A 17,773-nucleotide genomic window follows, 5' to 3' on the forward strand; every position below is an offset into this window, starting at 1 on the left:
GGCACTGTATAAACATAGAACTGTCTCCTTTGAGGTTTCCAGGTTGATGGTGTATGCAGCCTGATCTGCAAGTTTACACGCTGGCACCTGTACCTTCCACAAAGACGCTCCTTTGCATTCTGCTCTAAATTATGCCAATAAGGTGTAGCCCTTGGATCTGGACAAGTTACCAGTGCAGCCGTTGACTGCATAAAGTTTAGGCTCCCCTTTTTATTACAGAAAACAAAGTTGTGAAGTGTTTCTGAACTGTGAGCCTACACTGAAGTGTGCAAAGGTTTGCTGATAGCACATTTGCCGAAGACAATGGAGAAGACAGGGACTGCAGTTTTGCTTTTGCCTTTGTTCAGATCCGTTCAGATCCACTGGTCCTGGTAAGAAAATGTGTGTTCTGATTAGAAAAAAAAATCATATAAAGCTATAGAGCCTCTATAAATACTGTCTAATTTAAAAGATAAGCAAATCTAATTATTTCATCAGATGCTTCCATATGAGCAAACTAAATACCCCACAGAGTTCTATGAAAAAGTCTGAAATAGCATGCTACATTTTTGAAAGGACCCATTATTAATTTTTTAATGCTTAAATTATTTGTGCATTCTCAGAAAATTCAGTTCAAGTAAGAGCTTGTCTTCCTCAAGAGTTGCACTGCTTTAACTAAAGAAATTATTTACCTGGATTGTGACATGGGAAACTTGGACTTTATTCCTAGTTCTCTGACTGGAATGCTGGGTGTCCTGGCACAAGTAACTTTTCTGTGCCTCAGTTTCCCTAGCTAAAATGTTCATAATGATAGGGACCTATCCCCCATTACACCTTTATAAAGCATATTGAAATCTATAGATAAAAAGCAATACATGAAAACTAGCTATATATTTTTAAATTAAACTGGTGCAAAAGGTCCCTTTAGTTCAATACAAAACCCTTGTTTATGCTAATTTACCTTAAAATAGTTTAAACTCCCCTGCGGCGTATCATTCTTATACTCACCTATGTGTCTTCCTAAAGTTTGCACCACTTTAAAAATAGCTTTAATTTAAACAATGTAATATCTGTGTGTTAAATGTTGTGTTTTTGGGGAGGGTAAATTGTATCCAGGAGAAACAAAATGGTAAAACTAAAAAGGTGGAAAACAAAAAGTGGAAAACTCAAATCCACCTTAACTTTGAAAATGTAACTGGAAGCTCCATAATAGAGAAACTCTTTTGAAATCATCAGTAGAGCTGTTTTATTTTGGAAATTTATGAGGCGGGGTGGGGGGGACATACTAAGTAAATAAGGCAGATTTTTTTTCATTGTTTTGGACTTTGGGGATGGAGAGGAGAGACGGCATCTTGCATTTTTATGATAGAAAGTCTGGGTAGGTTCTATTACATTTGCTAATTGTTCCTGTGCGGTGATTTAGGATGCTCTAAAGTACATCCGTGTAAATCCCTGCCTATAATAGAGAAATATGACACACCTTATATAGATTGAAATGATTACTGAAAATAATGGCCTTTGCACAGCAGGGAGATCACATTCATACTGTAAGTGCCGAAAGCAAACTGAGTCCTGGTCACATGCAACTACAATGGTCTTCATTCAAAAAGACTGGAGAATATTGACTTTTAATAACTGTAATGGCCTCTAATATACGACTCTGGTCTGTTTTTCACATTCAAATGTTTGTCTTTTCTCCATGGGATATGAAAGGGAAGTGGCTCATTTTCAAATGTCCTGTAATGCTAGAACAGGGCTCAGTTCTAAATGGGTCCCTCATGCAACACCATTGATGCTGGTGGAATTTCAGCTGGGAGCGATTTGGCCCAGTACTTTGAGTACAGCTGGAAAGCTTTCTGAGATGAGTAAAACTTGGGGTTATTCTTTGGGCCTGGAGAAATGAAGGACTGCGTACACCGGAACAACTCCCAAAGTGGAAGGTTTGTATATGGGGGGTTTGTCATGAAGGCGGGAGGAGGCGGTTAGGTTAGCTTCTATTCAGGATTGGCACATTTTGACATTTTAAGACGAGTGACCTTTGTGGAGATCCTTGGCACTTAACTTCTGTGGTTCCCATTAGCATACTGGTCTAGTTCCCCCACCTCTGCTATATGGTCACAGGCCAGAGGGACATGCACAGACATTACTCCTGACTTAGCATTCACACACATTGGTTTGCCCTTGGGCTTGAGAAGGGGAGAAGATGGCAAGGCCCAGCCTACTGCTTTTCCTACTAACAGCCTGAACCCTGGGAAACACCTGCCCTGTGAGCTGGTAGAGACATATTGAAGTTTCTCCCCAGTCCCTTCTGTGCCCAAAGGGCCAGAATCCACAGGGCAGGCTTTCTCTCTGTTCCCATGAGCCAAGGTGTGACCATTCGGACTTAAATTAGCAAAAACTTTGCATGGGGCTGTTTCATGCTTTGACTCTACCTCAGGGGTGGGCAATAATTGTTGATTGGGGGGGCCACTTGAAGATTTTGGTATGGGGTCCTGGTTCCCTCTAAGCGGGATGGCAGCACGGCCCCGCAGCTGCTTAATAAGCCATGCCCAGCCAAGGGCTCAGGGATCTGAGCACGGAGCTGCCGGGCTGGGAGAGGGGCACTTCTCCCTCAGCGGCAGCAGCAGCTCCCTGCAGAGGACAGAGCAGCGAGTCTCTCCCTACCGGCTGGAAGAGACTCGCTCTGCACTGAGGGAGAAGTGCCCCTCCTCCTGCCAGGCAGCTCCGTTCCCTGAGCCCCTGGCTGGGGGCGGCTCATTAGCAGCTGCAGGGCTGGGCTTCCACCCAGCTTAGGGGGAAACCCCTAAGTGTTCAAGGGCTGCAATTTTCTATGGAAGGTGTGCGGGGCCTGGGATGGAGGTTGTGTGCAGAGAGGAGCTTGGGGTAGGGGACTGGGGTGCAGGAGAGGGGGTGGACTTCACATACTGCCTCCACTTCCAGCCCAGTCATCACAGCTCCCATTGCCTGGGAGGGTGGGACACTTCACAGTCTCTTCCCCTCCCCCTCCAGTGTCATGCAGTACCTAGAGACACATGGAGGGAGCGGCCAGCTGCTTTGAGAACCTGGGGCTGTGACCGGCAAAGAGCCTGTCTTGGGGTCCCGGTGGGGTGGGCTGCAGCCTGGATCAAAAGGGTGGGGTTGGATCTGGCTGCTGGGCTGCATCTTGCTCACCCTTCCTCTATCTCTAGCCAGTATGATTTCAAACATGGACTATATCTCATAGGACAGGTTATTTTGTGGACATTTTCAGGGCCCACATGGTAGGATCATTGCGGGTGAACATCCCCTCTTTGTATGCAGAGTAGAACTAACCCTGTAACAAGAACAACTTCTGGGTAACACACAGCAGGGAGAATGCTACAACAAAGCCTGAGTTATCAGAAACAATCACTGGCAAGGTTCCTACAGCTGACAGGTGGCAAATCAAAGATCCGCAGCTGTTCTTATCTTGAGTAAACGTTGTGAATGCTGCAGGAGGTACAAATAACAAGCCATTTTGCTCAGGCAAAATTTTAAAAAAAGAAGTAACTCCTTTACATGCCGATTAAAAGCTGTCTCCACTTTCCACATACTATTCTTCCAATCCACACCCCATCCAGCCCTGCTTGATGAAGGAAACTATCCAGAATAAACTGTATCACAAAGTATTTCACAGAGCTAATGGTCATTATAAGGCATTTGCCACCTTCATCCAAAGTTACAATAACCATAATAGTGGGGAGAGCCTGAAAATAAAAAGAGTTGGGTTGAATGAGAGCTGGGAATGGATGGAGAGTAAACAAGGAAGGAAGGAGAGGCTGGAAAGATGTGCAAGGAGGCAGCTACAGTGCAATGGGAGATGTTCTTCCCTCAGCGGTGATGGGTATAGAGTAGAGGCCTGTGCTAGATGAATGGACAATAAAAAGACAAGATTTTTTTAAATGACCTGGGAAGCAGAAGGTCAGCTGAAGAACAATCCCTTCTATAGAGGAGACTGTTTAGCGGACAAATCGCAGTTAAGTGCCCAACTCCAAATTACGTTCAGAGTCTACGCTGGCACCTTTTTCCGGAACTGCTTAAAACGGAATACTATTCTGTTTTCAGTTTTTCTGGAAAAGGAGCATCTACATTGGCAGGCTCCTTTTCTGGAAAAGCCCTTTTTCCGGAAAAGCGTCTGTGGCCAATGTAGATGTGCTTTTCTGGAAAAGAGCCCCGAGCATCATTTTCGCGATCGGGGCTTTTTTTCTGGAAAAGACTACTGGGCTGTCTACACTGGTCCTTTTCCGGAACAGTGTTCCGGAATAAGGACTTATGCCAGAGCGGGAGCAGAATAGTTTTTCCGGAATAGCAGCTGATTTTGTACAGTAGATCGTCGTTGCTTTTCCGGAAAAGCAAGCAGCCAGTGTAGACAGCTCGCAGCTTATTCCGGAAAAGCAGCTGCTTTTCAGGAATAAGTGGCCCAGTGTAGACACAGCCTATAGGTCAGGCACCTGCCCACTGTGTCTTTTGAGACACTCCCCCATCTTGTCATCCTTAGTATAAAAATATCAGGTCCCTGCAGCACACCCCTGTGACTTATCACGCTGAAAAACTTCTCTCTGGGTGATGGAACAAAATATGTGCTGTGCAATCTAGTTGTATGTAGGCATGCAGCTAGGTAAGTTTGGTACAAAGGGGGAGTCAGACCAGTCCCAACCACCATCTGAGAGATTTCTATTTTATATTCAGTATGTTTTTAAAATGGGAGCACTAGTGTGTAATGACAAATTATGAAATAGAAGCCTCGTCCACATGGTAGATCAAATCTAGTTAACAAATGCAGCCTGTAAGCACCGTTTGAGGGTTTCCCCAACACTGTGGAAATGACCTTGTTAGAAGATTGTTAAAATCCTAATGTAATTAAAGCGCAAGCTGACCTTGTTCATGTAGACAAGACTAAGGCCAAGCCTAAACTACTATTTGTGTCAACAAAACGTTTGTCCCTTGGGAACATGCCTGCTAGCGTAGATATGGCCTTAGACTCATCTTGGCTGTCTCTCTTAACTCTGCAGCAAGGCTCAGGCATAATTTGGGGATACAGTTAAATTATGGGTCTGGTTTTCATAAAGGCTGAACCCACAACTTAGATGAAGTCTGTGGGAGCTGCACGTATTTAACTTTTCTAAAGATCAAGGCTCTTGTTTGTTCTCATCTATACTGTATTGTGCTCAAACATGGTCTGAAGGTGATGGGACTGAGAGCACCTATTGCAATTAGGTATAGTAGATATTGTTTTCTCTGCAACCAGCTTAAATACCACACTTGCTCTAGCTTTAAAGGTCACTATTGATGGAGCCTTAAATTGAAAAGCACCAAGCTTAATATGTTGTCTGGTTTAATATATTGTGCCCCAAATTATTGGGTTTTGAAAACAGAATCTTATTAGGAAGTTTAATGGAGCACCTCATTCCAATGATAAGAAATGCATTGGTGTGAGAAATGGAAATGCATAGGAGATGAATGTGTTAAATAGGTGCCTAAAATGAGGAAACAGCTAGAAATTAACTCTGTTTTGTACACAGAAGCAGCTTGCTACAGCATGGTGCAAAAATGTTGTCACTTAACAGTGGTTCAGTGCGTAAATAGCTAGAAAAGTTAGATAATAAAAACACACAACTTTTGAGCAAGCCAAAGTCCTTCTGCAAGGTAGTGTTTCTCATGCTTTGGCTTTGCTTTGGCTCTTACTACATTGGGTGGCACCTTGTTTAGTCTTTTCTCTATCTCCTTGTTGGAAGACAACTGTGTAGTAAAATGAGATGGCAGCATAGTATGTATCAATGACCCTAGTCCAGTACCTCTGGATTTACAAGCAGGTCCATTGGTGTAAGGGCAGTAGCAGGTTATGCACTGGTGGGAAACAGAGCCGTGCTTTCTAAACAGAGAGTACTCTAAATTCCTTGTTTGTAGGCAGATTGCACAAGAAGTTGCTAAGATTTTTGGCAGGCATGCACCCAGGAGATATTAGAGATGGAAAAGACAAGAGCTGGTAGAATAATTTGCATTATCTAATTTATTTGATAAATCTCTGTCTTTGCTGCTGTTGTGCACAACAATGGATATTTAATCATAATTTGCCATTTCATCATTTAATTAAAACTATTCCCGGAATATGCTCTGTGAATTATTCCTGTTCTGTAGCTCGTTCACTAGCAAGATGGTCATTTGTAGTCTGCCCACAATTTAGCCGGTGGATTGTATGAAGATTTTACCTGGAATTAGTTAACGTGCATTCCAAATGAATGCTTTTCTTGGGGAAAATGAGGTTCCAAGAGGGAACGTCTCACCTGTCCTTGAGTGCTGTGGGGGTAATGGAGATGAATTGGAAGAGGTCTGTGCTGTGGATCTGAAGATGGGCAGGTCATTCCCTGCCAATGATGATGTGGGGGCGTGCGTGAAAACGTTCATCTGTGTACATATATTAGCACGAGCACCTCACAGCACATTTATACTACAGATGGGAATTTAGCTATTGTGCGAAAAAGAAACTTCCTGTTGCATTTTTATTATTTGTATTTGGTTAACGGCAGCTGGCCCTTGAAGAACAGGGTGTGGCAGACAGTGTATGTTAGAGACTGAGAGCAACAGGTGGCTGACTTTACCGGTGTAAGGTCCCGAAAGTCAGAACGTGATGTAATAAATATCGTTCCAGAAAGCAACGATAGGAAAGGGTCCCTTTCACCCACAGTTAGAATCCTGTGCAGCTAAATAGAGGATTAAAAATTGTCCCTGTTGAAAGGCTGCCTGGTAGCCCCTACATGAAATGACTATATCCTGCTCTAGACGGTAAGTTTTCTGGCCCAGGGATTCTCTTAGGTCTTCACTCCCTATAGATGTGTGTGAGTTGGCAATACTGTAATTCTCCCACATGCCTTGGGTGGTCAGGGGCATGCTTAGAAGACAGACCCAAGAATCAATCTAGAATCTCATGAGCTGCATAGGTACCTTTGACTCATGATGTTGAAACATCATGGCTTGAGGTTGACTAACCTGTGATGCAGGTGATTAGGGCCGGGAGCCAGTACTTTATGGCTGTGTGGGCCGTAGAGTACTAGCTGGTGGTCTCTTTGCTAGAAATCCCCAAACTTCCCTTGCCGCCTGCCACACGAAACAGAAAACAGCGGTTCTGCTGGAGATGACAGGAACTTGCAGCCCACTTGTGGGACTGCCTTTGGGTATTGGGATTCAAAAATAATCCTAATAGGTTTAATTAGTTATAATTTGGGCTTTGATCGTATCTCCCTGTATAAGTACAAGGAAGGGATGTTTATGGCTTTGCTACTGCTGCTAATGGAGACACTTTCCCTTTGGTCCACCCAGTGCAGGATCTAAACTTTTTATTAGAAATGTGAACCCCATGTGACTGCCTGACTCAGCAGACACATGGCAGGAAATAATAGCTCTGAAATGCGTGAAATGTCCCATTAGTCTCAAGAGGGCATCGATTTTTTAGAATGCAATAATGCCAGTTTAAATGCCAGTGTTGTTAACACACAGACAACAAGGTCGGCAGTGCAAGCTTCAGGGACAAAGCTGACACATACTGTCCGAAGGCATGGAACGGAGAGATCACACTCCTCTTGGAGATGTTTCAGGCTGTCAGGTTTCTGACTCAGCCAGATACTGTGTTGGGCCACATTCAGAAGAGGTTCCTGTCAACAGAGACCTCAAAATTAGGGTTCGGATCTGTATTTGCCAGGAACAGAGAGGTGCTAATGCAGACAGAGTGTAAGCATGTTTACCACTGTGCCATACAAGCAAGTGTGTTTACCACTGTGCCATACAATTCCAGAGCAGGGGTCAGTGGCTAGTTTGGGCTAGTCACTGGGCATCCTTTGCAGGTGGGTTGGGGCCAGGAGTTCCTGAAATACAGGTACTAATTTGCCAGTGCTGAAGCAGGCAGGCTTTTTAACTAAAGTCTGAATTCTGCAGAAATGGATTGTGGCTTCGTGAACTGTAGTTAATTGTGACGTTGACTCCATTCCAGTTTACTTTGTGCCGGGTGGGAAATGTGGGAATAAAGAGCTCATCAGGCTGGTATTTGTCACTGTGCTGCATAATGCCCATTTGGCAATAGCTATATTTGTGACCCTAGTGCTCCAAAAGGAAGAAAGGGTGCAGAGTGCTTTCTGCAGCTGAGCTGGATGGCACATTAAGAGAGTGGGCACTGAGCAGCAGGAAGACTAATTAAAGGAAGGGGGAGGAGGAGGAAGCTTCTTCTAATGAACCATAAACAGCTGCTGCTTCTCAAAAAAATCACTCAGCCCCCTGTGATGTTACGCTCCCTTCAGAAGAGTTCAGCTCTCTGCTCTACTGGCTGTTGTCCTACTTATCTCCTGCTTGTGGGAGAGGCTTATTCTACAAAGGAGCTACCCAATGCAGTTTGGCTTTTGGGTACTGTTCTTCTAGCAAATGCTGCTCCTGGAGTAGAGAAGAAGGTACAGTTGAAAGAGAAAGAGGGCAGCTGATGAAAGACTAGGCAGGAGGAAGGATCAAGGTTGGGCGGAAGGCAGTCATTACTACAGGCTACTACTCGTGTTTTTTTTCTTCAAGTAAGAAAAGAAAGGAAGGGGAGGAAACGAATAAATGAAACTGTAGCAGAATCTGTTGAGCTACCTCTGTAGGATATGAGAATTATAAGTGTGCAGTAGAGGCAATGGTATGGCAAAAGGGATACATTTAAGGATCAAATCTGATGTTAAACAATTAGAACTGATTTAGAGATGACCAGATTTTCTGGTTCATTTTCCCTGAGGATCTCTGGTTGTCAGTTTGTAGATGAGATAGTAGTAATGATTATTAATAATCTAATACCTTTATTTAAGGATCCCAAAGATGTAATCTCTTTATCTTTGTACCTTCTTACAAAGAAGAAAATTTGACCATGATGGCCTATAACAAAGTAATGCCAAATCCTGGAAAGGTGCAGGTTTGTGTTTAACTGAAGACTTCGTCTTCATGTGCCAATCCTTGCAAGATGGGGTCCAAATACCCAAGGATTATTTTACTCACCAAGGACATGCCACCATACTGTGCTGCCAGCTGGCCGGGGCAGCCCTACGAGGACCTGTGAATATATGGGGCAATAAGGCAATATGTTGCTGCTGAATTCTAATTTACAGTCTGACTAAAAGCATTGCCAGACAAGGAGTAGTCTTTGTCCAAGAAGCTGTGCGAGGTGAAAATGAAAGAGCTGAAAGTTCAGATCTAGATGAACAATCACTGATTTGGGGAGGGAATTTTTTGAGGAACTGTACTTTATTCTTGGGACTTGCCCCTTTCTTGGTTACCTCCCTTTGTTGATAGAGGAACCTAGCTCCACAATCTAATCTGGAGGTGGGGTTGGGGGCGGGGCAGACACAGAAGACTGTTACAACTGTTTGGTCTTGTTTGAACATGCTCTATGGACAAAGCCACAGGTAAAACACAGTTTGGTTCTAACTACAGAGGCAAGAGATGACTGGCTAAATACAATTAAGGTCCCAGGGACAGTTATAAGCCCAATACTTGCCAGTCACATGTGAATTGGGAGGTTTCATTAACATTTCTAAATTGCTTTGAGATTCTTAGATGAAAGGCAGGTATCATTGTAGGTATGGCTTGAATTAGTGCTGTCTTTCTGCATGTGTGTAGGTTCATAAAAGGAGATTTAGAAAGCATAAATCCTCAAGTAATTAAAGGAAACCCCATTAATCTGAGGCAACTCCAGATTTAGAGTTTTTTGAAAGCTTCACAGCACTTTATAAACCATATCTGATACTCTCTGAAATCTGAAAACTCTCTCTCTCCTTGCAAGCCAGCTTTGATGCCAAGAACACTTAGAACTAATTCTCTCTTCTTTGCCCTTGCCGTTGACCTCATTTACAGAGATGAAAGGAGAGAAAACAATTAGTTCACTGAGAAATTCTATTATGTGGAAGGGATGTGGACATTTGATCAATACTCTAGGGTTATGGTCTCAGCTAGAAGGGGGGATTTGTCTCTGGATTGACTGATGCCTGTTAGTCCCAGAAGTCTTTGCGAAGGAGTAAGATAGTGATCCAACCTTTCACTGTGGAGAGTCTAAAATATACCATTTAATCTTCTCAAGTGGTGAGCGAGGGTGGATTTTAAATCCCATTCATCATGCTGAGGAAGTGTAAGGACTAATTAAGGAAATGTGGCCGCAGTTTGACTAATTTGTGAAAAGACAGCTGATTATTTCTTTGTATGTTTGTGTCTATATCGTCTACCTCTCTTCTTTCCCCATACGATGCGACTGTAAGTTCTCGTCCCATAAGCTGGTCTGTGCTGCTGGATCCTTCCATCCACCCAGAACAGCCGAGGCTTCCAGTTTGGAGCTGGTAGTGTTCAGCAAGCGTTCTGCCGGCTGCCTACCACGGCTCCCATTTTAGCCTAGGCTATTAGCTCGGTTATGACCATTTTAGGCTGTGAAATATTTAGAGTAAGAGAATCTTGAAATATTAAATACCATGTATGTAAACATTAACTGTCACGGTCACTCGTGTACTCGTCTCTTGCACAGCTGTAAATAGCTGTTTAATTAAGAGGGGACACAAATTAGCTGCATACAAGATGACAAAGAGGTTATTTCTATGGGTCTGCATTATTTGGTTTCCCTCTGTCTCCTGGTTCATGAGCCAGTCCGGGCTAGAGCGTTTGCACAATCTGTCCTGGGAGGCGGATGCTGGGGGCCTGTCTGTTGCCGGCCACCAAGTCCCGCCCCTTCCTACCATTGCCCTGCCCTCTCCCCCTATGGCACCCTGAGCATGCGGCTTTGGGGATCTCTAGGAGCTGAGAGGGGCTAGCGCCACGTGACAGCTGCGGTCCTGTGCCTCAGGCCCGCCAGTGCACTCTGCTTCGCCTGTGGTTCCTGCTGCTAGGGGGAGTGTGTGTGTGTGTGTGTGTGTGTGTGTGTGTGTGTGTGGAGGAGGATACGATTGCTGCAACTGTGTGGCACCAGGTTCCCCCAGTGATCCCCAAAAGCGGGGGAGAGGGTGAGGTGATGGTGAGACAGGGCAGGGTTTGGGGGCTGGTAATGGACAGCCCCTCCCAGCCTGCTGGAAGTCCTGAGCTGAGTTGTGCAATCGTTCCAATGGGCTGGGAATTTGAGACCTTGCTCTCTCTCCTTTATATGCTGCCATAAAGCCTAATGCGATGAACTAATCTGCGCAGGCGGGAAACTTTCATCCACATGGAGAAACGTGAACTTCAACGTACTTAGTAGCAGGCAGTGAAAGTTACATGACACTCATTGTTCCATTCTCCAACTCTGAAGCAGAGACATTGCTGGCCCACCGTGGGGTAGCTTGCCATGTTGTTAAAACTGGACCCCACATTAAAGTCAATACTGTGTGATTCTGCATGGCCCTGGCTCCTTTTAAAACTAGCACCTCGTTGGGCAAGGTGCATCTGGCAGTTTTCTATTTATACCCTGCTGCGTGTGCCACTGAATTTCCAGGAGATGGCTCAGGCAGCAGGATCCTGTTTAAATGGCTCCCGGTCACAGCACTACCCAGGCAGGGGCTGGAGCTGCAAGACCTTTGCTGTGTATTTACTTCAAAGCCTCCAGCCTCTGTCAACTCTGGTGGAAGGTTAGTAGTCCTCAGTCCCGCCTCTTCTGACACAGGCCCCGCCCCTTTCAGGGGGTGGAGCCTGCTGGCGGTCAGTTACAAAATTCATTAAGCGGTCCCCTTGGGAAAATTATTGCCCATTTCTGCCATTGAGTGCGGCTGTCTGTATTGGGCGTTCGGAGGCCAATAGTTATCTTTGAGGTTGCTCTATCTGGATAGGAGACTTTTCTGCATGGCTGGTCACAAAGGTAACAGAGTTAGTGGCATTGGCTCTTTGGAACAAAAAAGTGTTAAGGACTGTGCAAAGCAGCACCTCTAGGGCAAAGACACCATAATTGTGGGTCGGTGATTTTTTTTTTTTTTTAAAACAGGCTCTATGCAAATAATTTTCAGTGAATGAAGCACTGACGCTATTCTAAGAAAAGGGCTAATTCCACATAACTCCCTGTGACATGTACAGAAGGATGGCTGGTGATATTCATCATCTACAGCACTTCCTATACTAATGTACTTGAAGCACATTTATTAATTTCATGCCACGAGTGGCCTCCAGAAACAGATGATTTGCCAGATTGCGTAAGACAGCTGATCCCTAGAGTCAGTAACTCTGCCTCCAGCATGGCTAGTTGCGATGTGACAGCAGACTGATCATTTGTATTTGACTAGCACCTTCCATCTATGTATCTCGGAGTGCTCTGCCAACACCCACAGAGGAAGCATCAACGCAAGCCTGAGAGGTGGTTATAAGCCATGTTTCCAGAAGGAGAAATAAGCACAGAGAAGTTAAATGACTTGCGTATAAGGCTGCCAAATCTTGCCCCACTTCTGCTCCATCCCTTCCCGGAGGCCCTGCCCCTGTTCACTTCATGCTCCCTCCCTTGGTGACTTGCTCTCCCTCACTCTTTCCTGGGCTGGGGCAAAGGTTTGGGGTGTGGGAGGTAGGGAGGGAGGCTCTAACTGGGGTGTCCAGGCTTTAGGGTGAAGCCAGACAGAGGTTCAGGATGCAGAAAAGTGCTCAGGGTAGGGAGCTGGGTACAGGAAGGCGGCCGGGGGAGGGAGGGAAGAGCTCTGCTCTGGGGGTGCTGGTTCTGGGGTAGGGCTGGGGATGCGGTGTTCAGGATGTGGGAGGATGCTCTGACTGGGCCAGGAAGTTGGAGTGTAGGGAGATAGAGAGCTCTGGGCTGCGGGTGTGGACTCTGGTACAAGGCTGGGAATGAGGAGTTTGTGGTCTAGGGGGGCTCTGGAGTTTGGGGGGGCCTCAGGGCTGGGACAGGGGGTGGGGCATTATTTTACCTCAGGTATCTCCCCACGTGTCCTGGCTCTGCACTGCACCCTGGAAGCTGCCAGAAGGTTGGGTGCCTTTGGGTTGGGGGGTTGGAGGCTCTGTGTGCTGCTCTTGCCCCCAAGCAGTGCCTGCCTGCTCAGCCAATGGGAGTGCAGAGCCAAACTCGAGGTGGGGGCAGCGTGTGAAGCCCTGTGTCCCCTCCGCCTAGCAGCCAAACCCGGGGTGCAGTGCAGGGCCAGGCCAGGGACTAGCCGTCTTAGCGCCTCAGCACGTCCAACCAGCCTTTTCACAACCTGGCTGGAACAAAGTCCCTTTCTCCCTGGGTGTTCTGGTCCAACACCAGACATCTGGTCACCCTACCTTCCCTCGGTCATCCGAGCCTGTCTGTGGCAGAGCTGGAGAAAGTGCTGAAACATCCCGGTTCACCCTGTCTTTGCAGGTATATACTTACACTGCCACGCACCAGAGCGACTGGGCAGCAGTACACGAGGTTCCACTGTGAAAGCTGCTTTGCAATGGAAAAAGCGAGAAGCTTTCCCCCATGAAACCCCAGGCCCAGTCTACACACTGACTCTGTACCACTATCTATAACTGTTTAGGTAAGGAAGGTGATACTTCTGCTAAATTAGGGATGCTGCGAATGTAGACTCAAGAAGGCTGCTGGGAGTTACAGAATCATCCAGAAATTCTTGTTCTTAGCTGAGGTGAACAGAATGATTTGGAAAGTTTTTACTCTTGTGAATAGTTACCTTGGAAAAGAACTAACACACCTTGCTAACGGAATTGAATTGATGACTGTTGCCTGTGAAGAACTTCAGCAAAGGAGAAGTTTAAAGATAATTTCCGAGAGACTTCATACAAGCGTCCTTGTTTTCAAAGATGTATGTGATAAAGTGTCAACATTAATATGTGCCTCCAAAAGAATTAAGATCTTCTCCCAGAACTTGAAAATACCCTAGTAACTAAGGATTTAAGCGGGTTTCCAAAATGTACATGAGTATCAGTGGTCACAGGCTTGTCATGAATGGATAGATGAAATTAGTGGTGAATTATGAAAGAGACCTTTTGAAAAGGACTTCAAGTTATGCAAAAGCTTGTGAATAATCTGTTACACCAGCTCTCCTGATTGCTTGACAGTCACTGTGTGCTTGAATTGAATTACTAGGGTTAGATATTGAGATGGTGAAAGCTGAATGGGCTGTATTTGAAACACTTAATGGATAAATTGCAAAGAATTTGAAAATGTTTTAGGTGCTGCCAAGCAATTAAAGGAGACTTTTTGTTGTTGTTGAAATGTCTGTAGCGGTCTTGTTGTTTGGGGCATCCACTGCACATTGTAAGAATTCCTTTTGCTTGTTTGAAAAGAATTTTATCACACCAACAAATGAGCATGATCTGGGAAGGAAAGAGAAACCTACCGTAAAATCTTGAGTATAATGCGCACTTTTTCCCCATTTTTTTTTTAGCTTCAAAGTCGGGGTGCTCATTATCTATAGGAGGTTTTTTTAAAAAAGTTTTAAACTCACCCACAGCAGTCACAGGCTGGGCTCGGATGGGCTGGGGGGCGGGGGGGGAGAAGGGAGCTGGCAGGCACGAACTTGGCATGCCAGCAGCTGAGTGGGGAAGCTCCCCCGGCAGGCGTGAGCTCGGCGTGCTGGCAGCTGAGCGGGGACGCTCCCCCAGCAAGCGCAAGCTCAGCTGGGCAGGGGGACCCTGCAGCAGGCATGAGCTCAGCTGGGCAGGGGGACCCCGCAGCAGGCATGAGCTCAGCTGGGTGGGGGGCCCCGCGGCAAGCGCAAACCCCTTCCTTCCTATGCAAACCATTAAATCTCGAGTACAATGGAGGTGCGCATTATAGATAAGAGTTTAGTTTATTCAAGAATTCTGACCTTTAAAAGGCGGATGCGCATTATACATAGGTGTGCATTATAGTCGAGATTTTACGGTATTTCTCCTAGCACTTGAAAGTGATCTGACTTCAGAACTGAACCTGGATGTCTTAGGAATTCAGATGCCATTATCCAAGAGGCTACAACTCCAGTTTCACTTTTGTGTTAAGACCTACACTTTTGTATTGAACAGTCACACAAATATTTTATTTTTCTTTCATAAGAACACAACAAGGGTCCAGCTAGCCCTGTATCCTGTCTTCCAACAGTGGCCAATGCCAGGTGCCCCAGAGGGAATGAGCAGAGCAGGCAGTCAAGTGATCCCTCTGTAGCCCTGGAATTTTGCAACTAGTAAGTCAGTGAGTTATAATGAATGTATGTTATAGCAAAAGGTTTGGCTTAAACTTAATTACAAGATGTAGGTCTCAGACAGGCCAGGCAGGGAACCAATAACAACTTTCTCCAGAAGACAACACCCCCGAGGGGTCGTCAGCATATGGATATCAGATGATTGTGAGAATAACTTCTTCCCAATAAGCATATGTCATAGGAAGATTGATTGTGATGCTGAGTGCTGATTAAGGCCTGGCAAGGCAAAATGCATAGACTTGGAAGAAAAATCCTATAAAGGATGGGGTGTCTTGTATGGTTCTTCAGGTTCCCTTCCTGCCAAGTGGAGCATCAGTCCAGACTGACAAGAACCCAGCTCCTTCCTTGCACCTGACCTATCTGGCCAATAGGTTGGGCCGAGCAACAGGTAATTATTCTACCAGCAAGGTAGGGGTGTGTGTGTGTGTGTAAAAATGAGAGGTGTTGCCTTATCCCCCTGAAAAAGATCACGTGTTCTTCTTTTAAGCATTACACCTCCTCTGTCTCCCATTCCCAGCTTCTAACAAACAAAGGCTTGGAACACTGTTTTTTTCGTAAAAAAAAAAAAAAGCTGTTGACTGGGATGGCATTTTCCACTATGTGAATTTCTGAAGGCCAGGACAACTGCTCCTCTTGTCAACGCAGTCTGCTCCCCCCTTGTCAGTGTCCTAGCAAAGTGGCTGTTGTACACCAAGGCTGCACTGCCTGTCCCAGCTCTAGCCCAGGTTTTCAGATGGCCTCAGAGATTTATTTTAACAAATTGCTGTTCCTGGAAGAGCTTTTGAGTTTAGCCAGGCAGGCTTTCATCCAGCTCTCCTGCTTTTAGGCATAGCACTGGTTAAATGCTAGGGTGGCATTTCAGAAACACTTGGATCCATCAGAATCTGTCCTCAATAAGCCAAACCTGAATTACTCTTCTCCACTCTGGATCTCCTACACGCAACTGAGTAGAAACCGAGGCATCCTTTAGAAGGAGGAAATGATGCAGACAGCGTACTGGTGTGAGTTGCAGAACGAAATGGGAAGAAGGGTGCTGGATACATCACTTTCTGTCCTCACTCTGAGAATTTGTACACCTATGGTCAGTCCTGCACTGTGGGCTACTGTTCGCCCCCATTTCTTGTTGTTCACCTGGCAGAGAGAAGAGAATCTGGTTTTAGAAAATTGCAGCTCAGTCTTTTTGAATTGTGAATTCAGATATTACATTACCTCAGCTACACGGAGCGTTTGTGCTGTACACCCCAGCAACACTGCTCTATGCTTTCAAAGTCTAATCAAAAAGCTGGAATTTGTGCCCTAGAACTTGCAATGTCTGCACTGGGTGAAGATCAAAAGTGTTTTTTTTTTTTTTTTAAATCAGGAATTGTACTGGAGATATTGGGGTGTTGGGGACAGAAATCTCAGTGAATTAAACAGTGTCAAGAAAAGCAAAGCGTTTGTTAGCTGCCAAGAAGCCTTTCATCACTTATTGATTCTCTCTGAGTTAATAGAAAAATGACAATTTAAGGTTTAAAAAAAAAAAACTGAACGAGGACGGATTAAAACTTCATGAGTTTGATCTGCAAAACCTCAAATGGGTTTTGTGTCCAGGTTCTTTCTCCAGCACTATTTATAAATAATCTGGAGAGGATTAGGCCTTCGTGATTGAAAATTTCATTTGGGGTCATCTTTAAATGAACTCTAAAAGCATTAGATTTCACTTGGCTGGGCTCTTTGCTTTGGGCTTAGGCCCAATATACCTTCAAATCAATTCCAAGGTCCCTTTATAGCTCCAGCTACTATTGATTTTTTTTTTCTTTTTACAAAAACTCATCTCTAACCTGATCATGTTATATATCTTGCCTAATAAATCAATGGAGCTGAATTTAGATCAGGAGAAACTACTGGACCAGGAAGTTTGAGAATCCTAGCTTTTGTGGGACTGGTGAGGACATATGGCAGTTCCAAAAAGGATCAGCAGGTGGCATTTTAGGGCTAGGACTCAAAATCAGCTAATGCTGATACTGATCTTACAAAGCTTTTTGTATTCCTTTCCTTGCTATGTGTGTACAATCTGGATGTATATTCATATTCAAATCATCTGTTATTCTTTGCTCTTAGAAGGCCTGATCCACTGACCTTTGTATCAGGCCATTACTGTACACCTCATCAGTGAAACATTTTGAGGAGTTGCAGAGAAAACATGCCATGAATTCAGTGCTTTTTCTTGTGAACAGCTGGACATGCTTGAAGGATGTGAGTGCATGTTTTGAACAGAGAACACGCAAGATCAGTCTGTGCATATGAAGTGCTGTGCGTTATTTACAGAATACACAAAGCTATAGTGTGCATTTCCTGAGACACCCTTCGCTGGGAAAGCTGATAGCATGCTTGGTTGGGCGGACATGACATCCTGCATAGCGATGAGGATAAGAAATCAGCACATCAGTTGTTCTTTCTTGTTCTGTCAGATAGGGACAGATCATTCAGATGCTCATATTAATTCCTTTGTATGTGTACTGATATCAGGAGCAGATGTGGCACGTTACAGAATATTGTGGTGTCCTAAAGGAAGAGATACATTCTGAGCACTCTTTTGCTGGGAAAGCCATGCGCATCAATAGGATCATGTAATTCAGTGTACAGTAATAGTGAATTGACTAAGGGGTGTTATGATTAAGGTC

The 17,773-nt window shown here is 45.0% G+C and overlaps 1 long non-coding RNA gene across 1 annotated transcript in view; it reads left to right on the forward strand.

Annotated features, from left to right (window-relative positions):
- The first annotated feature begins 8,277 nt into the window (after nt 1-8,277).
- LOC112544327 (uncharacterized) overlaps nt 8,278-17,773 on the forward strand; it is a 62,778-nt gene continuing 53,282 nt past the window's right edge. Inside the window, exon 1 of the long non-coding RNA XR_016350213.1 lies at nt 8,278-8,432. This is a non-coding gene — a long non-coding RNA (uncharacterized LOC112544327). The remainder of the gene's footprint in view (nt 8,433-17,773) is intronic.

This window comes from Pelodiscus sinensis, chromosome 8, assembly GCF_052426305.1.
Source record: "Pelodiscus sinensis isolate ZL-2025 chromosome 8, ASM5242630v1, whole genome shotgun sequence".
Taxonomy (NCBI): domain Eukaryota; kingdom Metazoa; phylum Chordata; order Testudines; family Trionychidae; genus Pelodiscus; species Pelodiscus sinensis.